Genomic DNA, 13,340 nt, shown 5'->3' with positions numbered 1-13,340 from the left:
GTACAGGAAGAGTAAATCTTCTCATTGGTTCTGGTTTGCTTGAGCGTTTCCTGGGAGATCATTATTAGATTCCGATGCACTACTGCTGCTTTACTCTATCCCTTGGACCTTCACATTGACGATGAAACACAGAAATTGCGTCGAGATTTAATACAAAACGCACAATGCTGACTTAAGTACAATGGGAGTAAATCTTCTCAATGTTTCTGGTTAGCTTTGAGCGTTTCCTGGGAGACCAGTATTAGATTTCGATGCACCACATCAGGTTTACTGTATCCCGTGGACTTTCACGTTTACCGTGAAATATAGAAATTGCGTCGGGATTTAATACAAAAGGCACAATGCCGAATTATGTACAAGAAGAGTAAATCTTCTCATTGTTTCTGGTTTGCTTTGAGCGTTTCCTGGGAGGTCAGTATTAGATTCCGATGCACTACTGCATCTTTACTCTATCCCTTGGACCTTCACAATTGCGATGAAGCACTGATATTGCGTTGGGATTTGTTACAAAAGGCACAATGCCGACTTCAGTACAAGGAGAGTAAATCTTCTCATTGTTTATGGTTTGCTTTGTGATTTGCTGGAAGATCAGTATTAGATTCCGATGCACTAATGCTGCTTTACTCCATCCCTTGCATCTTCACATTGACGATAAAAAACAGAAATTGCGTGGGGATTTAATACAAAAGGCACAATGCCGACTTAAGCACAAGAAGTGTAAATTTTCTCATTGTTTGTGGTTTGAATTCAGCCTTTCCTGGGATATCTGAATTAGAATCCGATGCAATACTGCAGCTTGATTCTATCCCTTGGACCTTCACATTGACAATGAAACACAGAATTTGCATCTGGATTTAATACAAAAGGCACAATGACGGTTTTAGTACAAGAAGAGTAAATCTTCTCATTGTTTGTGGTTTGCTTTCAGCGTTTCCTGGGAGCCCTGAATTAGATTTCGATGCACCACATCAGGTTTACTGTATCCCTTAGACCATCACGATTACGATGTAATAAAGAAATTGCGTCGGGATTTAATACAAAAGGCACAATGCTGACTTAAGTACAAGAAGAGTAAATCTTTTCATTGTTTGAGTTTAGCTTTGAGCATTTCCTGGGAGATCAGTATTAGATTCCGATGCACTACTGCAGCTCTACTCTATCCCTGGGACTTCACATTGACGATGAAACATAGAAATTGCGTCGGGATTTAATACAAAAAGCACAATGCCGACTTAAGTACAAAAGGAGTAAATCCTCTCATTGTTTGTGGTTTACGTTGAGCGTTTCCTGGGAGATCAGTATTATATTCCCATGCACTACTGCATCTTTACTCTATCCCTTGGACCTTCACATTGACGATGGAACACAGATATTGCGTCGGGATTTAATACAAAAGGCACAATGTCGACTTAAGTACAAGAAGTGTAAATCTTCTCATTGTTTGTGGTTTGCTTTCAGCGTTTCCTGGGAGACCAGTATTAGATTTCGATGCACCACATCAGGTTTACTGTATCCCTTGGACTTTCACGTTTACCATGAAATATAGAAATTGCGTCGGGATTTAATACAAAAAGCACAATGCCGACTTAAGTACAAAAGGAGTAAATCCTCTCATTGTTTGTGGTTTACTTTGAGCGTTTCCTGGGAGATCAGTATTATATTCCCATGCACTACTGCATCTTTACTCTATCCCTTGGACCTTCACATTGACGATGGAACACAGATATTGCGTCGGGATTTAATACAAAAGGCACAATGTCGACTTAAGTACAAGAAGTGTAAATCTTCTCATTGTTTGTGGTTTGCTTTCAGCGTTTCCTGGGAGACCAGTATTAGATTTCGATGCACCACATCAGGTATACTGTATCCCTTGGACTTTCACGTTTACCATGAAATATAGAAATTGCGTCGGGATTTAATACAAAAAGCACAATGCCGACTTAAGTACAAAAGGAGTAAATCCTCTCATTGTTTGTGGTTTACTTTGAGCGTTTCCTGGGAGATCAGTATTATATTCCCATGCACTACTGCATCTTTACTCTATCCCTTGGACCTTCACATTGGTGACGAAACACAGATATTGCGTCGGGATTTATACAAAAGGCACAATGTCAACTTAAGTACAAGAAGAGTAAATCTTCTCATTGTGTGTGGTATGCTTTGTGCGTTTCCTGGGAGATCAGTATTAGATTCCGTTGCATTTCTGCAGCTTTACTCTATCCCTTAGACCTTCACATTGTCGACGAAACACAGAAATTGCGTCGGGATTCAATACAAAAGCAACAATGCCGACTGAAGTAGAAGAAGAGTAAATCTTCTCGATGTTTGTGGTTGCTTTGAGCGTTTCTGGGAGATCAGTATTAGATTCCGAATCACTACTGCAGCTTTACTCCATCCCTTGCACCTTCACATTGACGATGAAAGGCAGAAATTGCAACCGGATTTAATACAAAAGGCACAATGCCGACTGAAGAACAAGAAGAGTAAATCTTCTCATTGTTAGTGGTTTGCTTTTAGCATGTCCTGGGAGATCAGTATTTGATTCCGATGTTCTAGTGCAGCTCTACTCTATCCCTTGGACCTTCACATTGACGATGAAACACAGAAATTGCGTCGGGCTTTAATACAAAAGGTACAAGACCGACGTAAGTACAAGAGGAATAAAACTTCTCATTGTTTGTGGATTGCTTTGAGCGTTTCCTGGGAGATCAGTATTAGATTCCGATGCAATACCGCAGCTTTACTCTATCCCTTATACCTTCACAATGGCGATGAAACACTGATATTGCGTAGGGATTTGTTACAAAAGGCACAATGCCGACTTAAGTACAAGGAGAATAAAACTTCTCATTGAATATGGTTTGCTTTGTGATTTGCTGCGAGATCAGTATTAGATTCCGTTGCACTGATGCAGCTTTACTCCATCCCTTGCACCTTCACATTGACGATCAAAAACAAATATTGCGTCCGGATATAATACAAAAGGCACAATGCTGACATAAGTACAAGATGAGTAAACCTTCTCATAGTTTGTGGTTTGCTTGGAGCGTTTCCTGGAAGATCAGTATTAGATTCCGATGCACTACTGAAGCTCTACTCTATCCCCTGGACCTTCACATTGACGATGAAACACAGAAGTTGCGTCGGGAACTAATACAAAAGCACAATGCCGACTTAAGTAAAAGAAGTGTAAGTCTTCTCATAGTTTGTGGTTTTCTTTGAGCATTTCCTGAGAGATCGGTATTAGATTCCGAAGCACTACTGAAGCTTTACTCTATCCCTTGGACCTTCACAATGGCGATGAAACAATGATACTGCGTAGGGATTTGTTCCAAAAGGCACAATGCCGACTTAAGTACAAGGTGAGTAAAACTTCTCATTGAATATGGTTTGCTTTGTGCGTTTGCTGAGAGATCAGTATTAGATTCCGATTCACTACTGCATCTTTACTCCATCCCTTGCACCTTCACAATGACGATGAAAAACAGAAATTGCGTCCGGATTTAATACAAATTTCACAATGCCAACTTAAGGACAAGAAGAGTAAATCTTCTCATTGCTTGTGGTTTGCTTTGAGCGTTTCCTGGGAGATCAGTATTAGATTCCGATGCACTACTGCATCTTTACTCTATCCCTTGGACTTTCTTATTGACGATGAAACACAGACATTGCGTCGGGATTTAATACAAAAGGCACAATGACGACTTAACTACAAGAAAAGTAAATCGTCTCATGTTTGTGGTTTGCTTTGTGCGCTTGCTGGAAGATCAGAATTAGATTTCGATGCACTACTTCAGCTTTACTCCATCCCTTAGTCCTCCACATTGACGATGAGACACAGAAATTGCATCGGGATTTAATACAAAAGGCACAATGCCGACTTCAGTATAAGAAGAGTAAATTTTCTCGTTGTTTGTATTTTGCTTTGAGCGTTTCTGTGAGATCAGTATTTGATTCCGATGCACTACTGTAGCTTTACTCTATACCTTGCACCTTCACATTGACGATGAAACAGAGAAATTGCGTCGGGATTTAATACAAAATGCACAATGCCGACTTAAGTACAAGAAGAGTAAAGCTTCTCAATGTTTGTGGTTTGCTTTGAGCATTTCCTGGGAGATCAGTATTAGATCCCGATGCACTACTGCAGCTGTACTCCATCCCTTGGACCTTCACATTGACGATGAAACACAGAAATTGCGTCGGGATTTAATACAAAACGCACAATGCCGACTTAAGTTCAAGAGGAGTAAATCCTCCCATTGTTTGTGGTTTGCTTTGGGCGTTTCCTGGGTTATCAGTTTAGATTCCGATGCAGTACTGCATCTTTACTCTATCCCTAGGACCTTCACATTGATGATGAAACACAGATATTGCGTCGGGTTTTAATACAAAAGGCACAATGCCGACTTAAGTACAAGAAGAGTAAATCTTCTCATTGTTTGTGGTTTGCTATTAGCGTTTCCTGGGAGATCAGTATTAGAATCCGATGCACTACTGTATCTTCACTCTATCCCTTGCACCATGACATTGACGATGAAACACAGAAATTTCCTCAGGATTTCATTCAAAAGGCACAATAACGACTTAAGCACAAGAAGAGTAAATCTTCTCATATTTTGTGGTTTGCTTTGAGCGTTTCCTGGGAGATCAGTATTAGATTCCGATGCGCTACTGCAGCTTTACTCTATACCTGGGACCTTCACATTGACGATGAAACACAGAAATAGCGTCGTGATTTAATACAAAAGGCACAATGCCGACTTAAGTACAAGAAGAGTAAATTTTCTCATTGTTTGTGGTTTGCTTTGAGCTTTTCCTGGAAGATCAGTATTAGAATCCGATGCACTACTGCAGCTTTAGTCCTTCCCTTGGACCTTTAGATTAAAGATGAAACACAGAAATTGCGTCGGGATTTAATACAATAGGCACAATACCGATTTTAGTCCAAGAAGAGTAAAACTTCTCAATGTTTGTGGTTTGCTTTGAGAGTTCCTGGGAGATCAGTATTATATTTCCTTGCACTACTACAGCTTTACTGTATCCCGTGGAACTTCATATTGACGATGAAACACAGAAATTGCGTGGGGATTTAATACAAAAAGCACAATGCCGACTTAAGTACAATAGGAGTAAATCTTCTCATTGTTTGTGGTTTACTTTGAGTGTTTCCTGGGAGATCAGTATTATATTCCGATGCACTACTGCATCTTTACTCTATCCCTTGGACCTTTACATTGACGATGGAACACAGATATTTCGTCGGGATTTAATACAAAAGGCACAATGTCGACTTACGTACAAGAAGTGTACATCTTCTCATTGTTTGTGGTTTGCATTCAGCGTTTCCTGGGAGACCAGTATTAGATTTCGATGCACCACATCAGGTTTACTGTATCCCTTGGACTTTCACGTTTACCATGAAATATAGAAATTGCGTCGGGATTTAATACAAAAGGCACAATGCCGAATTAAGTACAAGAAGAGTAAATCTTCTCATTGTTTCTGGTTTACTTTGAGTGTTTCCTGGGAGATCAGTATTATATTCCGATGCACTACTGCATCTTTACTCTATCCCTTGGACCTTTACATTAACGATGGAACACAGATATTGCGTCGGGATTTAATACAAAAGGCACAATGTCGACTTACGTACAAGAAGTGTTCATCTTCTCATTGTTTGTGGTTTGCATTCAGCGTTTCCTGGGAGACCAGTATTAGATTTCGATGCACCACATCAGGTTTACTGTATCCCTTGGACTTTCACGTTTACCATGAAATATAGAAATTGCGTCGGGATTTAATACAAAAGGCACAATGCCGAATTAAGTACAAGAAGAGTAAATCTTCTCATTGTTTCTGGTTTGCTTTGAGCGTTTCCTGGGAGATCAGTATTAGATTCCGATGCACTACTGCATCTTTACTCTATCCCTTGGACCTTCACATTGACGATGAAACACTGAAATAGCGTCAAGACTTAGTACAAAGGGCACAATGCCGACTTGAGTACGGGAAGAGTAGATCTTCTCATTGTTTGTGGTTTGCTTTGAGCGATTCCTGGGGGATCAGTATTAGATTCCGATGCCCTACTGCATCTTTACTCTATCCCTTGTACCTTCACATTGGTGACGAAACACAGATATTGCGTCGGGAATTATACAAAAGGCACAATGTCAACTTAAGTACAAGATGAGTAAATCTTCTCGTTGTGTGTGGTATGCTTTGTGCGTTTCCTGGGAGATCAGTATTAGATTCCGTTGCATTTCTGCAGCTTTACTCTATCCCTTAGACCTTCACATTGTCGACGAAACACAGAAATTGCGTCGGGATTCAATACAAAAGCAACAATGCCGACTGAAGTAGAAGAAGAGTAAATCTTCTCGATGTTTGTGGTTGCTTTGAGCGTTTCTGGGAGATCAGTATTAGATTCCGAATCACTACTGCAGCTTTACTCCATCCCTTGCACCTTCACATTGACGATGAAAGGCAGAAATTGCAACCGGATTTAATACAAAAGGCACAATGCCGACTGAAGAACAAGAAGAGTAAATCTTCTCATTGTTAGTGGTTTGCTTTTAGCATGTCCTTGGAGATCAGTATTTGATTCCGATGTTCTAGTGCAGCTCTACTCTATCCCTTGGACCTTCACATTGACGATGAAACACAGAAATTGCGTCGGGCTTTAATACAAAAGGTACAATACCGACTTAAGTACAAGAGGAATAAAACTTCTCATTGTTTGTGGATTGCTTTGAGCGTTTCCTGGGAGATCAGTATTAGATTCCGATGCACTACCGCAGCTTTACTCTATCCCTTATACCTTCGCAATGGCGATGAAACACTGAAATTGCGTAGGGATTTGTTGCAAAAGGCACAATGCCGACTTAAGTACAAGGAGAGTAAAACTTCTCATTGAATATGGTTTGCTTTGTGATTTGCTGCGAGATCAGTATTAGATTCCGATGCACTGATGCAGCTTTACTCCATCCCTTGCACCTTCACATTGACGATCAAAAACAAATATTGCGTCCGGATATAATACAAAAGGCACAATGCTGACATAAGTACAAGATGAGTAAACCTTCTCATAGTTTGTGGTTTGCTTGGAGCGTTTCCTGGAAGATCAGTATTAGATTCCGATGCACCACTGAAGCTCTACTCTATCCCCTGGACCTTCACATTGACGATGAAACACAGAAGTTGCGTCGGGAACTAATACAAAAGCACAATGCCGACTTAAGTAAAAGAAGTGTAAGTCTTCTCATAGTTTGTGGTTTCCTTTGAGCATTTCCTGAGAGATTGGTATTAGATTCCGAAGCACTACTGAAGCTTTACTCTATCCCTTGGATCTTCACAATGGCGATGAAACACTGATATTGCGTAGGGATTTGTTCCAAAAGGCACAATGCCGACTTAAGTACAAGGTGAGTAAAACCTCTCATTGAATATGGTTTGCTTTGTGCGTTTGCTGAGAGTTCAGTATTAGATTCCGATCACTACTGCATCTTTACTCCATCCCTTGCACCTTCACAATGACGATGAAAAACAGAAATTGCGTCCAGATTTAATACAAATTTCACAATGCCAACTTAAGGACAAGAAGAGTAAATCTTCTCATTGTTTGTGGTTTGCTTTGAGCGTTTCCTGGGAGATCAGTATTAGATTTCGATGCACTACTGCAGCTCTACTCTATCCCTTGGACCTTCACATTGAAGTTGAAACACGGAAATAGCTTCGGGATTTAATACAAAATGCTCAATGCCGTTTTCAATACAAGAAGAGTAAATCTTCTCATTGTTTGTGGTTTGGTTTGAGCGTTTCCTGGGAGATCAGTATTAGATTGCGATGCACTGCTGCAGCTTTACTCTATCCCTTGGACCTTCAAATTGACGATGAAATACAGAAATTGCTTCGGGATTTAATACAAAAGGCAAATTGCCGACTTACGTACAAGAACAGTAAATCTTCTCAATGTTTGTGGTTTGCTTTGAGCGTTACTGGTAGATCAGTATTAGATTTCGAAGCACAACTGCAGCATTACTCTATCCCTTGGAATTTCACATTCACGATGAAATACAGAAATTGCGTTGGGACCTAATACAAAAGGCACAATGCCGATTTAAGCACAAGAAGAATAAATCTTCTCATTGTATGTGGTTTGCTTTGAGCGTTTCCTGGGAGATCAGTATTAGATTCCGATGCGCTACTGCAGCTTTACTCTATACCTTGGACCTTCACATTGACGATGAAACACAGAAATAGCGTCGTGATTTAATACAAAAGGCACAATGCCGACTTAAGTACAAGAAAAGTAAATCGTCTCATGTTTGTGGTTTGCTTTGTGCGCTTGCTGGAAGATCAGAATTAGATTTCGATGCACTACTTCAGCTTTACTCCATCCCTTAGACCTCCACATTGACGATGAGACACAGAAATTGCATCGGGATTTAATACAAAAGGCACAATGCCGACTTCAGTACAAGAAGAGTATATTTTCTCGTTGTTTGTATTTTGCTTTGAGCGTTTCTGTGAGATCAGTATTTGATTCCGATGCACTACTGCAGCTTTACTCTATACCTTGCACCTTCACATTGACGATGAAACACAGAAATTGCGTCGGGATTTAATACAAAATGCACAATGCCGACTTAAGTACAAGAAGAGTAAAGCTTCTCAATGTTTGTGGTTTGCTTTGAGCATTTCCTGGGAGATCAGTATTAGATCCCGATGCACTACTGCAGCTGTTCTCCATCCCTTGGACCTTCACATTGACGATGAAACACAGAAATTGCGTCGGGATTTAATACAAAACGCACAATGCCGACTTAAGTTCAAGAGGAGTAAATCCTCCCATTGTTTGTGGTTTGCTTTGGGCGTTTCCTGGGTTATCAGTTTAGATTCCGATGCAGCACTGCATCTTTACTCTATCCCTAGGACCTTCACATTGATGATGAAACACAGATATTGCGTCGGGTTTTAATACAAAAGGCACAATGCCGACTTAAGTACAAGAAGAGTAAATCTTCTCATTGTTTGTGGTTTGCTATTAGCGTTTCCTGGGAGATCAGTATTAGAATCCGATGCACTACTGTATCTTCACTCTATCCCTTGCACCATGACATTGACGATGAAACACAGAAATTTCCTCAGGATTTCATTCAAAAGGCACAATAACGACTTAAGCACAAGAAGAGTAAATCTTCTCATATTTTGTGGTTTGCTTTGAGCGTTTCCTGGGAGATCAGTATTAGATTCCGATGCGCTACTGCAGCTTTACTCTATACCTGGGACCTTCACATTGACGATGAAACACAGAAATAGCGTCGTGATTTAATACAAAAGGCACAATGCCGACTTAAGTACAAGAAGAGTAAATTTTCTCATTGTTTGTGGTTTGCTTTGAGCTTTTCCTGGAAGATCAGTATTAGAATCCGATGCACTACTGCAGCTTTAGTCCTTCCCTTGGACCTTTAGATTAAAGATGAAACACAGAAATTGCGTCGGGATTTAATACAATAGGCACAATACCGATTTTAGTCCAAGAAGAGTAAAACTTCTCAATGTTTGTGGTTTGCTTTGAGAGTTCCTGGGAGATCAGTATTATATTTCCTTGCACTACTACAGCTTTACTGTATCCCGTGGAACTTCATATTGACGATGAAACACAGAAATTGCGTGGGGATTTAATACAAAAAGCACAATGCCGACTTAAGTACAAAAGGAGTAAATCTTCTCATTGTTTGTGGTTTACTTTGAGTGTTTCCTGGGAGATCAGTATTATATTCCGATGCACTACTGCATCTTTACTCTATCCCTTGGACCTTTACATTGACGATGGAACACAGATATTTCGTCGGGATTTAATACAAAAGGCACAATGTCGACTTACGTACAAGAAGTGTACATCTTCTCATTGTTTGTGGTTTGCATTCAGCGTTTCCTGGGAGACCAGTATTAGATTTCGATGCACCACATCAGGTTTACTGTATCCCTTGGACTTTCACGTTTACCATGAAATATAGAAATTGCGTCGGGATTTAATACAAAAGGCACAATGCCGAATTAAGTACAAGAAGAGTAAATCTTCTCATTGTTTCTGGTTTACTTTGAGTGTTTCCTGGGAGATCAGTATTATATTCCGATGCACTACTGCATCTTTACTCTATCCCTTGGACCTTTACATTAACGATGGAACACAGATATTGCGTCGGGATTTAATACAAAAGGCACAATGTCGACTTACGTACAAGAAGTGTTCATCTTCTCATTGTTTGTGGTTTGCATTCAGCGTTTCCTGGGAGACCAGTATTAGATTTCGATGCACCACATCAGGTTTACTGTATCCCTTGGACTTTCACGTTTACCATGAAATATAGAAATTGCGTCGGGATTTAATACAAAAGGCACAATGCCGAATTAAGTACAAGAAGAGTAAATCTTCTCATTGTTTCTGGTTTGCTTTGAGCGTTTCCTGGGAGATCAGTATTAGATTCCGATGCACTACTGCATCTTTACTCTATTCCTTGGACCTTCACATTGACGATGAAACACTGAAATAGCGTCAAGACTTAGTACAAAGGGCACAATGCCGACTTGAGTACGGGAAGAGTAGATCTTCTCATTGTTTGTGGTTTGCTTTGAGCGATTCCTGGGGGATCAGTATTAGATTCCGATGCCCTACTGCATCTTTACTCTATCCCTTGTACCTTCACATTGGTGACGAAACACAGATATTGCGTCGGGAATTATACAAAAGGCACAATGTCAACTTAAGTACAAGATGAGTAAATCTTCTCGTTGTGTGTGGTATGCTTTGTGCGTTTCCTGGGAGATCAGTATTAGATTCCGTTGCATTTCTGCAGCTTTACTCTATCCCTTAGACCTTCACATTGTCGACGAAACACAGAAATTGCGTCGGGATTCAATACAAAAGCAACAATGCCGACTGAAGTAGAAGAAGAGTAAATCTTCTCGATGTTTGTGGTTGCTTTGAGCGTTTCTGGGAGATCAGTATTAGATTCCGAATCACTACTGCAGCTTTACTCCATCCCTTGCACCTTCACATTGACGATGAAACGCAGAAATTGCAACCGGATTTAATACAAAAGGCACAATGCCGACTGAAGAACAAGAAGAGTAAATTTTCTCATTGTTAGTGGTTTGCTTTTAGCATGTCCTGGGAGATCAGTATTTGATTCCGATGTTCTAGTGCAGCTCTACTCTATCCCTTGGACCTTCACATTGACGATGAAACACAGAAATTGCGTCGGGCTTTAATGCAAAAGGTACAATACCGACTTAAGTACAAGAGGAATAAAACTTCTCATTGTTTGTGGATTGCTTTGAGCGTTTCCTGGGAGATCAGTATTAGATTCCGATGCACTACCGCAGCTTTACTCTATCCCTTATACCTTCGCAATGGCGATGAAACACTGAAATTGCGTAGGGATTTGTTACAAAAGGCACAATGCCGACTTAAGTACAAGGAGAGTAAAACTTCTCATTGAATATGGTTTGCTTTGTGATTTGCTGCGAGATCAGTATTAGATTCCGATGCACTGATGCAGCTTTACTCCATCCCTTGCACCTTCACATTGACGATCAAAAACAAATATTGCGTCCGGATATAATACAAAAGGCACAATGCTGACATAAGTACAAGATGAGTAAACCTTCTCATAGTTTGTGGTTTGCTTGGAGCGTTTCCTGGAAGATCAGTATTAGATTCCGATGCACCACTGAAGCTCTGCTCTATCCCCTGGACCCTCACATTGACGATGAAACACAGAAGTTGCGTCGGGAACTAATACAAAAGCACAATGCCGACTTAAGTAAAAGAAGTGTAAGTCTTCTCATAGTTTGTGGTTTCCTTTGAGCATTTCCTGAGAGATCGGTATTAGATTCCGAAGCACTACTGAAGCTTTACTCTATCCCTTGGATCTTCACAATGGCGATGAAACACTGATATTGCGTAGGGATTTGTTCCAAAAGGCACAATGCCGACTTAAGTACAAGGTGAGTAAAACTTCTCATTGAATATGGTTTGCTTTGTGCGTTTGCTGAGAGTTCAGTATTAGATTCCGATTCACTACTGCATCTTTACTCCATCCCTTGCACCTTCACAATGACGATGAAAAACAGAAATTGCGTCCGGATTTAATACAAATTTCACAATGCCAACTTAAGGACAAGAAGAGTAAATCTTCTCATTGTTTGTGGTTTGCTTTGAGCGTTTCCTGGGAGATCAGTATTAGATTTCGATGCACTACTGCAGCTCTACTCTATCCCTTGGACCTTCACATTGACGTTGAAACACGGAAATAGCTTCGGGATTTAATACAAAATGCTCAATGCCGTTTTCAATACAAGAAGAGTAAATCTTCTCATTGTTTGTGGTTTGGTTTGAGCGTTTCCTGGGAGATCAGTATTAGATTGCGATGCACTGCTGCAGCTTTACTCTATCCCTTGGACCTTCAAATTGACGATGAAATACAGAAATTGCTTCGGGATTTAATACAAAAGGCAAATTGCCGACTTACGTACAAGAACAGTAAATCTTCTCAATGTTTGTGGTTTGCTTTGAGCGTTACTGGTAGATCAGTATTAGATTTCGAAGCACAACTGCAGCATTACTCTATCCCTTGGAATTTCACATTCACGATGAAATACAGAAATTGCGTTGGGACCTAATAGAAAAGGCACAATGCCGATTTAAGCACAAGAAGAATAAATCTTCTCATTGTATGTGGTTTGCTTTGAGCGTTTCCTGGGAGATCAGTATTAGATTCCGATGCGCTACTGCAGCTTTACTCTATACCTTGGACCTTCACATTGACGATGAAACACAGAAATAGCGTCGTGATTTAATACAAAAGGCACAATGCCGACTTAAGTACAAGAAAAGTAAATCGTCTCATGTTTGTGGTTTGCTTTGTGCGCTTGCTGGAAGATCAGAATTAGATTTCGATGCACTACTTCAGCTTTACTCCATCCCTTAGACTTCCACATTGACGATGAGACACAGAAATTGCATCGGGATTTAATACAAAAGGCACAATGCCGACTTCAGTACAAGAAGAGTATATTTTCTCGTTGTTTGTATTTTGCTTTGAGCGTTTCTGTGAGATCAGTATTTGATTCCGATGCACTACTGCAGCTTTACTCTATACCTTGCACCTTCACATTGACGATGAAACACAGAAATTGCGTCGGGATTTAATACAAAATGCACAATGCCGACTTAAGTACAAGAAGAGTAAAGCTTCTCAATGTTTGTGGTTTGCTTTGAGCATTTCCTGGGAGATCAGTATTAGATCCCGATGCACTACTGCAGCTGTTCT

The sequence above is a fragment of the Schistocerca piceifrons genome, unplaced genomic scaffold, assembly GCF_021461385.2.
Source record: "Schistocerca piceifrons isolate TAMUIC-IGC-003096 unplaced genomic scaffold, iqSchPice1.1 HiC_scaffold_902, whole genome shotgun sequence".
Taxonomy (NCBI): Eukaryota; Metazoa; Arthropoda; class Insecta; order Orthoptera; family Acrididae; genus Schistocerca; species Schistocerca piceifrons.
This window is presented reverse-complemented; position numbering follows the sequence as displayed.